The following is a 13,700-nucleotide window of genomic DNA, read 5'->3' as shown; positions in this document are numbered from 1 at the left end:
AGGCGGTGGACTCGATCAAGGCGGTGGTTGACCGCGTTGAGACGAGACTGTTAGCCCAGGGGAAGGCGATCCGGAAGTTGGAGGAGCTAGCGGGGGAGCATGAAGATCAGTTTGCCTCGTTGGCAGCGGAGGTGGGACTGATGCGGGACCAGCAGAAGCGACTGCAGGAGAAGGTGGAGGTGAATGGGGGGGGGAACCGCCAAGGGCGATGGTGGTGCAGTTGCATCAGTTCCTTGATAAGGAGCATAACATGAGGTGGGGCCAGGCAGACGAGGCGTTGCAGCTGGAAGGTGGCGAGATTCGTGTATACCAGGACCTGGATGCAGAGCTGGCTAAGAGGGCAAGCTTTAGCAAGATCAAGGCATGCTTGTACAAGAAGGGCGTAAAGTTTGGGCAACTGTACCCTGCTCGCCTATGGGTGACCTATGGGAGCCAGCAGTTGTATTTTGGCTCATCGGAAGAGGTAGTGGTGTTCATGAGAGACAACGGACTGGCAGAAGGAGGAGGACTTTGAACTTTGGTGGAGGAGATGTGAACTGACTGTACTGTGAAAAAACTTTATTTTTGGTGTTCGAGGCCACATCCTTTTTCGGCTTCAGCTTTGTTTATCATTCTTCGTTAAGGGATGGGGACTTGGTTCCTGTGTTCGGGCTTGGGGAGGGGTTGCTAGTTTCTTTTCTTTCATCTTTCGATTGTTTGCACAGTTGTTTGAACGGGGGGGGGGGGGGGGGGGGGGGAGTGGGATCCGCAGGGGGGTAGGATGCCAGGGTCCAGGGGCAGGGGCTGCCTGGCTAGCTCGTTCACAGAAGCACAGTGGGGGGTGAGCTGAAGGTCAGTGGGGGGAGTTGGGGGAGGGGGGAAACAGTACTGCTGACAGGGGTGGTGCCTTTATAGTGAAGGAGGAGGAGGGTTGATGACAGTGGATGCCAAAGGGCGGGCCCAGGGAGGTGCGGGTCTGGAGAGGCGATAGCTGATTGGCGGGGGGCAGGGTGCCTCCCGACCAGACTGGTCATGTGGAACGTTCGGGGACTGAATGGGCCAGTCAAAAGGGCTTGTGTGTTCGCGCACTTGAGGCAACTGAAGGCGGATGTGGCCATGCTGCAGGAGACATATTTGAATGTGGGGGAATCACATTAGGTTGAGGAAGGGATGGGTTGGGCATGTGTTTCATTCGGGGTTAGACTTTAAAACAAGGGGTGGCGATTTTGGTCAATACGCGGGTAGCATTCGAGGTGGGGAATATAGAGGTGGACCACGGGAAGGGGGCGGTATATGTTATGGTTAGTGGGAAACTGGGGGGAATGTCGGCGATGTTAGTGAATATTTATGCCCCGAACTGGGATGACGTGGAATTTATGACACTGGTGCTGGGGAAGATTCCGGACTTAGATTCTCATCGACTGATTATGGGGGGAGATTTCAACATGGTTCTTGATCAAAGGTTGGACCGTTCGAGTTCTACGCCAGGGAAGGTATCAGCTATGGCAAAGGAGCTCCGGGGGTTTATGGAGCACGGGGCGGGGTGGATTCGTGGAGATTCGGGAGGCCGAGGGGTAAGGAATTTTCGTTCTACTCCCATGTGCATGAGGTGTATTCCCGGATAGACTTCTTTGTGATGGACAAAACGCTGCTGGCAGAGGTGGTAGATGCTGAATATTCAGCAATAGTGGTGTCAGACCACACCCCGCACTGGGTGGACTTGCGAGTGAGTAAAGGGCCCAGCACCCGCAATGGAGGCTGGATGTGAGGCTGCTAGCGGAGGAGGAGGCGCGTGAGCGGGTGAGGGAGGCCATCCGGGGATATATAAAGGTCAATGATACATGAGATGTTGGCGGGGGTGGTCGGGGAGGCGCTGAAGGCAGTTATTAGAGGGAAATTTATTTCTATTCGGGTGCACAAGGAGAAGGCGGACGGAGAAATCTTGTAGGTGGACAGGAGAGATGCAGAGACTCCGGAGGATGGGCTTTTGAAAGAATGCCAGAGGCTGCAGGTGGAATTTGGCCTCCTGTCCACAGGTAAGGCAGTGGGGCAGCTGAGGAGGGTAAAGGGGGGGGGGGTCTATTGATACAGGGAGAAAGCTAGTAGGATGCTGGTGCATCAGTCGAGGCAGCGAGAGAGATTGGGAAAGTGAGGGACGAAGGTGGGAAGGTGGTTTTGGACCCGCCAGGGATGAATAGTGTGTTTCGAGATTTTTATAGTAAGCTGTATAAATCGGAAGCCCCAGCCGGGAAGGAGGGGATGAGACGATTTCTGGGTGGCCTGGAGTTCCCGAAGGTGGATGAGGAATTGGTGGAGAGCCTTGGGGCCTCAATCGGACTTAAGGGGGGTAATAGAGGGGCTGGAGGCGATGCAATTGGGTAAAGCCCCGGGACCAGACGGATACCCAGTGGAATTTTATAAGAAGTTTTCCGGGGTGCTGGGGTCGCTTTTGGTAAAGGCATTTAATGAGTCAAAGGATTTGGGAGTGCTGCCCCCGATGTTATCGCAGGCATCGATCTCCCTCATCTCGAAACGGGACAATGATCCGGAAAGCTGTGGGTCATGAAGACCAATCTCCTTATTAAATGTGCATGATAAACTGTTGGCAAAGATCCTGGCCACACGTCCCAGGGGTAATAGGAGAGGATCAGAGGGTGTTGTTAAGGGGCGGCACATGGCGACCAATATTAGGCTGCTCTTAAATGTTATAATGATGCCTACGGAGGGACGCGAGGTCGAGGTGGTGGTGGCCATGGATGCAGAGAAGGCCTTTGATCGGGTGGAGTGGAAATATTTGTGCAAGGTCCTGGGACGGTTTGGTTTCGGGCAGGGATTTGTGGATTGGGTCCGGTTGCTCTATCAGGCACCGGTGGCAAATATAAGGACGGATCGGGTGAAGTCGGAGTATTTTAGCTTGTATCGGGCGATGAGGCAGGGGTGTCCACTCTCCCCATTACGGTTTGCCCTGGCCTTAGAACCTAGGGGATACTGGAGGAATTTGGTCGGTTCTCAGGTTATAAATTGAATATGGGGAAAAACAAGGTTTTCTCAATCCAGACAAGGGGGCAGGAGAAGAGATTGGGGGAGATGCCGTTCAAGGTGGTGGGAGGGAGCTTTAGCTACCTGGGTATTCAAGTGGCACGGGAATGTGGTCAGCTTCACAAATTGAATTTGGGTAGACTAATAGAACAGATGAAAGGGGACTTCCGAAGGTTGGATGTGCTCCCGCTGTCACTGGCGGGGAGGGTACAGACTGAAAATGACAGTCCTCCCAAGATTGCGGTTTGAGGGGCTGGTTCAGCTCAGTGGGCTAGACAGCTGGTTTGTGATGCTGAACAAGGTCAGCAGCGCAGGTTCAATTCCCAAAACAGTTGAGAATTCGGAATTCTTCCTGTGTGTACCCGAACAGGTGCCGGAATGTGGCGACTAGGGGTTTTTCACAGTAACTTCATTGCAGTGTTCATGTAAGCCTACTTGTGACAATAAAGATTATTTATTTTTTATAATTATTTTTTATTATTGTATTTCAGTGTCTCCCAATTTTTATCCCCAAGGCGTTTTTCAGGAAGATGAATGCGGTGATCTCAGGTTTTATTTGGTCTGGAAATTACCCACAATATGATAGAATTTACACCGCGGTTTGAGAAGCAGAACCTGCAATCAGATGTAACGGTATTACAATTAAATAAGGATAACTACAAAGACATGAGGGAGGAGCTGGCCAGAGTTGATTGGAAAAGGAGTCTAGCAGGGAAGACAGTGGAACAGCAATGGCAGGAGTTTTGGGGGGTTATTCGGGAGGCACAACAGAAATTCATCCCAAGGAGGAAGAAACATGCTAAGGGGAGGACAAGGCATCCATAACTGACGAGGAAGCCAAGGACAGCATAAAAGCTAAAGAAAAAGCATACAAAGTGGCGAGGATCAGTGTGAAGCCAGAGGATTGGGAAGTCTTAAAAGCGAGCAGAGGACAACTAAAAAAGCAATAAGGGGGGAGAAAAGAAGATGAAGTATGAGTGCAAGCTAGCTATTAATATAAAGGAAGATAGGAAGAGTTTTTTTCAATGTAGAAAAGGTGAGAGAGAGGCAAAAATAGACATTGGACCACTGGAAAATGTGGCTGGAGAAGTAATAATAGGAAACAAAGAAATGGCAGACAAACTGAATAGTTACTTTGCATCAGTCTTCACGGTGGAAGACACCAGTGGGATGCCAGAGCTCCAGAACTAGGGGGCAGAGGCGAGTGCAGTGACCATTACTAAGGAGAACGTTCTGGGGAAACTGAAAGGTCTGAAGGTGGACTGGATGGACTACACCCCAGGGTTCTAAAACAGATAGCTGAGAAGATTGTGGAGGCATTGGTGGTGATCTTTCAGGAATCACTGGAGGCAGGAAGGGTCCCAGAGTACTGGAAAGTGGCTAATGTAACACCACTGTTTAAGAAGGGAAGGAGGCAGAAGACAGGAAATTATAGGCCGGTTAGCCTGACTTTAGTCATTGGTAAGATTTTAGAGTCCATTATTAAAGGGCAGCACGGTAGCATTGTGGATAGCACAATTGCTTTACAGCTCCAGAGTCCCAGGTTCGATTCCGGCTTGGGTCACTGTCTGTGCGGAGTCTGCACATCCTCCCAGTGTGTGCGTGGGTTTCCTCCGGGTGCTCCGGTTTCCTCCCACAGTCCAAAGATGTGCAGGTTAGGTGGATTGGCCACGATAAATTGCCCTTAGTGTCCAAAATTGCCCTTAGTGTTGGGTGGGGTTACTGGGTTATGGGGATAGGGTGGAGGTGCTGACCTTGGGTAGGGTGCTCTTTCCAAGAGCCGGTGCAGACTCGATGGGCCGAATGGCCTCCTTCTGCACTGTAAATTCTATGATTCTATGATGCCATCGCAGAGTACTTGGAAGAGCATGATAAAATAGGACTGAGTCAACACGGCTTCGTCAAGGGGAGGTCATGTCTGATAAATCTGTTAGAGTTCTTTGAGGAGGTAACAATGAAGTTAGACAAAGGAGAACCAGTGGACGTGATTTATTTAGATTTGCAGAAGGCCTTTGACAAGGTGCAGCATAGGAGACTGTTAAATAAGTTAAGAGCCCATGGTGTTCAGGGTAAGATCCTGGCAGGGATAGAGGATTGGCTGACTGGCAGAACGCAGAGAGTTTCAGGATGGCAGCCGATGACGAGTGGTGTACCTCAGGGGTCAGTGCTGGGACCACAACTTTTCACAATATACATTAATGATCTGGAGGATGGAACCGAAGGCACGGTTGCTAAGTTTGCAGATGATACAAAGATCTGTAGAGGGGCAGGTAGTATTGAGGAAGCAGGTGGGCTGCAGAAGGACTTGGACAGGCTAGGAGAGTGGGCAAAGATGTGGCAGATGGAATGCAATCTGGAAAAATGTGAGGTTATGCACTTTGGAAGGAGAAATGGAGGCATAGACTATTTTCTAAATGGGAAGATGCTTAGGAAATCAGATGCACAAAGGGACTCGGAAGTCCTTGTTCATGATTCTCTTAAGGTTAACATTCAGGTTCAGTCAGCAGTTAGGAAGGCAAATGCAATGTTAGCATTCATGTCGAGAGGGCTAGAATACAAGACCAGGGATGCACTTCTGAGGCTATATAAGGTTCTGGTCAGACCCCATTTGGAGTATTGTGAGCAGTTCTGGGCCCCGTATCTAAGGAAGGATGTGCTGGCTGTAGACACCAGGTATTTCTAATACAACTAATATAGGTAAAAGATAGCTGTTTTAAGCATAAATATTAAGCCCCAGTTTTAAATACCCATTTTAAATTCACTTATAACCTCAGGTCATCTCTGAACATAGAGACACAAAAACAGCATGAAACAGCATAATTCCATCATGGATTAAAACAGCACAGTTGCAAGACAGATTGACACTATACTTGTGCTGTCAGATCAAGGCAATGCCACAGTAATATGAAGGCACCATTGTTCACAATGCAGATAACAGTTAAGTCAGCAGAAGACCAGTTTTTGCTGATAAAGATAAAGCAGAATATCGCATTCCATAACATGCACAAGTATTCAGACATGAAACAATTAAAACTAATGTTGCACATTGAAGATGGACGGCTTGCCGTCAAATCAAATGTGTTTGAGTCTAACCCAAACCAATTAGGATTATATTGGGGTGTGATTAGATGACTTAAGACAGATATGAAAGGGTATAACTGAAGAAGTTTCGCCCGCCATTGTGTGTGTGTGTTTTGATGTGTGTTTTGTGTGTGTTTTTGGTGTTTTACTTTAGCTGGAGTTTAGTTTTAGATTAGCTCTCTCTCTCCCTTTTTCATATTTCATTTTCAGACTTTGACCTTTTAAAAGTTATTGTCGAGCTGTCTGCCTAAGCAAGAAGATAATGTCTGTGATTCTCTCAAAGCTTCAAATTGTCTACGAATTGCCTTTTAAATGACTTTCAAATTGTAATCAATAGAAGACAAATAAAACAATTCCTATTGGCACCTGAGAAGTTTTAACTTAAATTTCGACTGAGTTCCAGTAATCGCAAAGTGCTGCTGGTAACCGAATGGTAGGAATCCTTTAAATTCCTTCACTGGCCTTGGATAGGGTCCAGAGGAGGTTCACAAGAATGATCCCTGGAATTAAGAGCTTGTCGTAGAGGGAACGGTTGAGGACTCTTGGTCTGTACTCCATTTTCTGAACGTGGTATTTAGCATGGCTGGGGGGAATCTGTGATTGCCGCAGATGGGGGCCATAGGGGACATTTTGGTTATCCCGAAGTGCTGTCTCAACTGGGTCCAAGCTCTCAGCGTGGCCGCTACCACTGGACTCGTTGTGTACCTTGTTGAGGAGGATGGGAGTGCTGCAGTGGCCAGGGCCCTGAGTTATTCCTTTACAGGATGCCTCCTCCATTTGTACCCAATCTGTGTTGGGTTCTTGTACCCATTCCTTCACTTTTTCTGCCGTTGCTGCCCAGTGGTAGTATTGTAGGTTCAGTAGAGCCAGGCCCCCTCTGACTTTCCCTCTTTGCAGTGTCGGTTTGGGAATTCTCGGGTTAACTTTATCAATTACTACTGGGCGGTTAATATATCTATGGTGAGGAAGTGGGTAGTAGGGGAGGGGTCGGTGTGGGAGCAGGTGGAGGCAGCATCTTGTAAGGGCACGAGCCTGAGGGCTTTGTAGACGACACCTCTGCCATTCTCGCCAGCTCAGTACTCCACATGTCCGGTGGTTGTGGCAGCCCTGAGGGTGGGGGACAGTGGAGGCAGCACATGGGAGTGGAGGGAGCGTTAGTGTGGGCACCGATCTGTGACAACCATCGGTTCGCTCTTGGCAGGGCTGGACGCGGGCTTTAGGCAGCGGGTAGGGATCGAGAGATTTGGAGATCTTTTTATTGAGGAGGGCTTTCCGAGTTTGGAGGAGCTAGAGGAGTTTGAGTTGCTAGGTGGGAACGGGTTCCAGTACCAGCAAGTACGGGATTTTGTTTGGAGGCAGATCTTGAGCTTCCTGCGCCTCCCACAAAGGGGGCTACAGGACAAGGTGATGTCAAAAACAGGAGTTGGAGAGGGGAAGGTCTCGGAGGGAGATAAGGAGCTGATGGAGTGGGAAGGAGTTCCAATAGGGGAGGTGAAGAGAAAGTGGGGAGAAGAGTTGGGTGGGGAGTTGGAGGTTGGGCGATGGGAGGAGGCCCTGCAGAGAGTGAACGCATCCTCAGTGTGCCAGGCTCAGCCTGATCCAATTCAATGTGGTCCACAGGGCTCATATGACTCTGGCCCGGATAAGCAGGTTTTTTGAGGCGGTGGAGGACAGGTGTGGGGGAGGTTATAGCACACCCACTGGAGAAGTGTAGAATCACTGACCTCACCTTCTGGATATCTGCATTTAATTGCTCAAGAATTGCCTCCAGAAGTAGCTTTCAATTTCAAGAGGAGTAATGATGGCAAATACTGACAGTTTCACTATCATTACCACCGCAAAATCCAGGCCATTACTTAAAACAAAAAAGTGAAGGATGCTGTTGACTGTTGTCAAACAAGTAGACTCAAATCCCCTGATATAATATTTGTTTTTGCAAAAAAAATATTTTATTCAAAAAATATCTAAATGAAACCTTTCAAATTGTCACAATAGGAAAATGCAATTATATTCACATTTTCTACAGAGATCAAAATGCACTTTGTGGTGCGACAATGCAGAAAATTACAAACATTTCAATATTTTTGCTTCAGAGTACAATGACGTTAAGAACAAGCTTACAGTTTAAGGGGTTCTGCACAGTTTTAAAAAAAAATTTAGAGTACCCAATTCATTTTTTCCAATTAAGGGGCAATTTAGCGTGGCCAATCCATCTACCCTACACATCATTTGGGTTGTAGGGGTGAAACGCACGCAAACACGGGAAGAATGTGTAAACTCCACATGGACAGTGACCCTGAGCCGGAATCGAACCAGAGACCTCAGCGCCATGAGGCAGCAGTGCTAACCACATAGCCACCGTGCTGCCCGGTGGGGTTCTGCACAGTTAACAACCCCTTTGTTTAATTTTACTGAAAGGCCTCACACAGTGGCCTTTCCCCATTGCGCAGTCACTGGGAACATCCTGTACAGCACAGAGTTCTACTTCCGCGAAGCTGTTCGGGATGAATCTCAACAACGTATCTCTCTGCAGACCTTCTTTGCAAAGGCGCATTCCACAAGGTGGTGTGCGATGGCCTCCCCCTCCCACCCCCACAGCTGCTCGAGGGCAGCACAGCATGCGATGGTGCAGACACTTCGGGTGTGAATGAAGTGCCTGACAAAAAGAGTGTCCTTCTCATCACTAGTCAAGCTCAGTCTTTGTGCTTGTTGTTTGAAAGTTCTGGCAATTTGGAGTTTTGCTAATTGACTTTGACAGTTTTCTCATGGAACCATCAAACAGAATCCACCATCTCCTTTTCTCTCAGGGCCTCGACAATGATAAGTGCAGACCACTGCTTGATGGACTTTCTGCACACACTTTTCCACATGGAACAGGTGATACAGCATGGTCCAACTACTTGGAGCGTTCCAATGCAACGTGGCCAGACCCATCTTTAGCAACACTGGGGACAGGTAGAACCTCAGTACGTAGTGACACTTGGTGTTTGCGTACCAGGACCTATGCAAAGCTTGATGCAGCTGCACACAAGGATGGTCATCAGGAGGAGGGTGACGTTGGGTAGATTCCTCCTCCTGGACATGATTTTCGTTTTGTTTCAAAAATATACTTCATTCGTAAAGTATCTGAAAGAACATTACAAGCATTTCAAAATTGACATCATAGGAAGTGCAATGATATTCAAGTTTTCTACATAGATCATGTTGCACCCCGAGATGGTTCATTACAATTGTGATACATGAAATATTTGCCATATACACCTGAGGGGTTCTATACAATTCCCCTCCCTTCGGTGCACAATGGCTAAAAGGTCTTTTAGGCAGCTATCTCCCCATCACACCTCTGTGGCAGTTGCCCAAAGCTTTAGTGCATCCTTCAGCACGTAGTCCTGGTCTTTGGAATGCGTCAGTCTGCAACGCTCATTCAGGGACAACTCTTTGCACTGTAAATAATTTCAATTCTTTCTCAAGAGTTACAAAGCCAATATGTTGAGTATGCAGGGCAAGCTCTAATCCATTTCCTTGCTTGCTCCAAAAACCTATTTAAATTGAATCCAATTCATGGTCCCCACAAGGGAGATGTACAAGTTCCAAGCTAAGAAGAACAGGCACTACACCTGATCTTGGGCTTTATCTGACAACCAATGCTTAATTTTAGCTAAAAGGCCAAGAAGCCAATAATAATAATAATAATAATAATAATAATAATCTTCATTGTCACAAGTAGGCTTACATTGCAATGAAGGTACTGTAAAAAGCCCCTAGTCGCCACATACTGGCGCCTGTTCGGGTACATAGAGGGAGAATTCAGAATGTCCAAATTACCTAACAGCACGTCTTTCGGGACTTGTGGGAGGAAACCGGAGCACCTGGAGGTTACACACGCAGATACGGGGAGAATGTGCAGACTCCGCACAGACAGTGACTCAGCTGGGAATCAAATCTGGGATTTTGGCACTTTGAAGCCCCAGTACGAAACACTGTGCTACTGTGCTCAAGCTTCACCTGGAGGTGGACTGGAAATGGTTCTTGCAACAGACTTTCAACCAAAAGGACCTTACTTAATAAGAGCACCATGACATGCAATATAACTGCAGCACAATGCTTGCAGAAACTAAGTTACCAGCCCCAAGAACTATCCACGGATTTCCTTTTACCTTTCTAAAATCAACTCAATTACCATCCTGCAGTCTCTCGTGAATAAGAAGGCCATGAGTTCAAGTTTCTGTAAAGATTTGAATGCATAATTTAGGCCAAGACTTCGCTACAGTACTAAAGGGAGTACATGGTAGCACAGTGGTTAGCACTGTTGCAGCACAGCTCCAGGGTTCCAGGTTCGATTCTCGGCTTGGGTCACTGTCTGTGCGGAGTCTGCACGTTCTCTCCGTGTTTACGTGGGTTTCCTCCGGGTGCTCCGGTTTCCTCCCACAACTCCTGAAGGACGTGCTGTTAGGTCATTTGGACCTTCTGTATTCTCCCTCTGTGAACCCGAACAGGCGCCAAAATGTGACGACTAGAGGCTTTTCACAGTAACTTCATTGCAGTGTTAAGTGTAAGCCTACTTGTGACAATAAAAATTATTACTTTTCTTATTACTTCCCAGCCCATTATTTGAATTCTAACAGAAACCTCAGTTTGTGCCCTGGACAACATTCCGCCCCTCAGCAAATTATCCATTTATCCACTTATTTTCTGTTGAAGACTTCATGCACAAATTAATTGCCACTTTTTCTATACATCACACTGACTGCACTGTGTGTTGAAAATGGGATATCTCATAGGGGGAGTGAGGGATGAGGAAGGAGAGATGGAGCGGGGAGCGGAGAGAGTGAATGGAGTGTTCAAGACATTTTATAAAAAATTATATGAAGCGCAACCCCCGGATGGGAGGGAGAGAATGATGGGCTTCTTGGATCGGCTGGAATTTCCCAAGGTGGAAGAGCAGGAAAGGGTGGGACTGGGAGCACAGATCGAGGTAGAAGAAGTGGTGAAAGGAATTAGGAGCATGCAGGCGGGAAAGGCCCCGGGACCGGATGGATTCCCAGTCGAATTCTATAGAAAATATGTGGACTTGCTCGCTCCGGTATTGACGAGGACCTTTAATGAGGCAAAGGAAAGGGGACAACTGCCCCCGACTATGTCTGAAGCAACGATATCGCTTCTCTTAAAGAAGGAAAAGGACCCGCTACAATGCGGGTCCTATAGACCTATTTCCCTCCTAAATGTAGATGCCAAGATCCTGGCCAAGGTAATGGCAATGAGAATAGAGGAATGTGTCCCGGGGGTGGTCCACGAGGACCAAACTGGGTTTGTGAAGGGGAGACAGCTGAACACGAATATACGGAGGCTGTTAGGGGTAATGATGATGGCACCACCAGAGGGGGAAACGGAGATAGTAGTGGCGATGGATGCCGAGAAAACATTTGATAGAGTGGAGTGGGATTATTTGTGGGAGGTGTTGAGGAGATTTGGTTTTGGAGAGGGGTATGTTAGATGGGTGCAGCTGTTGTATAGGGCCCCGATGGCGAGCGTGGTCACGAATGGACGGGGATCTGCGTATTTTCGGCTCCATAGAGGGACAAGGCAGGGATACCCTCTGTCCCCATTATTGTTTGCACTGGCGATTGAGCCCCTGGCGATAGCGTTGAGGGGTTCCAAGAAGTGGAGGGGAGTACTTAGAGGAGGAGAAGAGCACCGGGTATCTTTGTGTGCGGACGATTTGCTACTATACGTGGCAGACCCGGCGGAGGGGATGCCAGAAATAATGCGGATACTTGGGGAGTTTGGGGATTTTTCAGGGTATAAATTGAACATGGGGAAAAGTGAGTTGTTTGTGGTGCATCCAGGGGAGCAGAGTAGAGAAATAGAGGACCTACCGTTGAGGAAGGTAACAAGGGACTTTCGTTACCTGGGGATCCAGATAGCCAAGAATTGGGGCACATTGCATAGGTTAAATTTAACGCGGTTGGTGGAACAAATGGAGGAGGATTTCAAGAGATGGGATATGGTATCCCTGTCAGTGGCAGGGAGGGTGTAGGCGGTTAAGATGGTGGTCCTCCCGAGATTCCTCTTTGTGTTTCAGTGCCTCCCGGTGGTGATCACGAAGGCTTTTTTTTTTTTTATAAAAGGATTGAAAAGAGCATCATGGGTTTTGTGTGGGCCGGGAAGACCCCGAGAGTGAGGAAGGGATTCTTACAGCGTAGCAGGGATAGGGGGGGCTGGCACTACCGAGCCTAAGTGAGTATTATTGGGCCGCTAATATTTCAATGGTGAGTAAGTGGATGGGAGAGGAGGAGGGAGCGGCGTGGAAGAGATTAGAGAGGGCGTCCTGTAGGGGGACTAGCCTACAGGCTATGGTGACAGCCCCATTGCCGTTCTCACCGAGGAACTACACCACAAGCCCGGTGGTGGTGGCTACACTGAAGATTTGGGGACAGTGGAGACGGCATAGGGGAAAGACTGGAGCCTTGGGGGGGGGGTCCCCGATAAGAAACAACCATAGGTTTGCCCCGGGGGGAATGGATGGGGGATATGGAACGTGGCAAAGAGCAGGAATAACGCAACTGAAAGATGTTTGTGGATGGGAAGTTCGCGAGTCTGAGAGCGCTGACCGAGAAATATGGGTTGCCCCAAGGGAATGCATTCAGGTATATGCAACTGAGGGCTTTTGCGAGGCAACAGGTGAGGGAATTCCCGCAGCTCCCGACACAAGAGGTGCAGGACAGAGTGATCTCAAAGACATGGGTGGGGGATGGTAAGGTGTCAGATATATATATAGGGAAATGAGGGACGAAGGGGAGACTATGGTAGATGAACTAAAAGGGAAATGGGAAGAAGAGCTGGGGGAGGAGATCGAGGAGGGGCTGTGGGCAGATGCCCTAAGCAGGGTAAACTCGTCGTCCTCGTGTGCCAGGCTAAGCCTGATTCAGTTTAAGGTATTACACAGGGCGCATATGACTGGAGCACTGCTCAGTAAATTTTTTGGGGTGGAGGATAGGTGTGCGAGGTGCTCGAGAAGCCCAGCGAATCATACCCATATGTTTTGGTCATGCCCGGCACTACAGGGGTTTTGGATGGGGGTGACAAAGGTGCTTTCAAAAGTAGTGGGGGTCCGGGTCGAACCAAGCTGGGGGTTGGCTATATTTGGGGTTGCACAAGAGCCGGGAGTGCAGGAGGCGAGAGAGGCCGATGTTTTGGCCTTTGCGTCCCTAGTAGCCCGGCGCAGGATATTGTTAATGTGGAAAGAAGCCAAGCCCCCGGGGGTGGAGACCTGGATAAATGACATGGCAGGGTTTATAAAGCTAGAGCGGATTAAGTTCGTTCTAAGGGGGTCGGCTCAAGGGTTCACCAGGCGGTGGCAACCGTTCGTCGAATACCTCGCAGAAAGATAGATGGAATGGGAAAAAGAAGGCAGCAGCAGCAGCCCAGGACCGAGAGGAGGACCAATTAGGGGGGGGGGGGGGGGGAAGAGAGAGGAGGAGGAACCAGAAGGACTCTCAGGGTTGTTAATATATACTGTATAATATGTATAGGTCGTTGCGACAGATAATTATATATTGGACTGTTAAATTATATTTTTGGAGAGTGTTACTTGTGATAAG

The 13,700-nt window shown here is 48.5% G+C and overlaps 1 protein-coding gene across 1 annotated transcript in view; it reads right to left on the bottom strand.

The window, feature by feature from the left end:
- The window catches only part of psme3ip1 (proteasome activator subunit 3 interacting protein 1), a 152,006-nt gene that overhangs the window by 60,541 nt on the left and 77,765 nt on the right, over positions 1-13,700 (bottom strand). The gene's annotated exons all lie outside the window — the stretch shown is intronic.

The sequence above is a fragment of the Scyliorhinus torazame genome, chromosome 10 (genome assembly GCF_047496885.1).
Source record: "Scyliorhinus torazame isolate Kashiwa2021f chromosome 10, sScyTor2.1, whole genome shotgun sequence".
In the NCBI taxonomy this organism is placed as follows: Eukaryota; Metazoa; Chordata; class Chondrichthyes; order Carcharhiniformes; family Scyliorhinidae; genus Scyliorhinus; species Scyliorhinus torazame.
The sequence above is the reverse complement of the archived record's forward strand: the minus strand, read 5'-3'. Positions and strand labels throughout refer to the sequence as shown.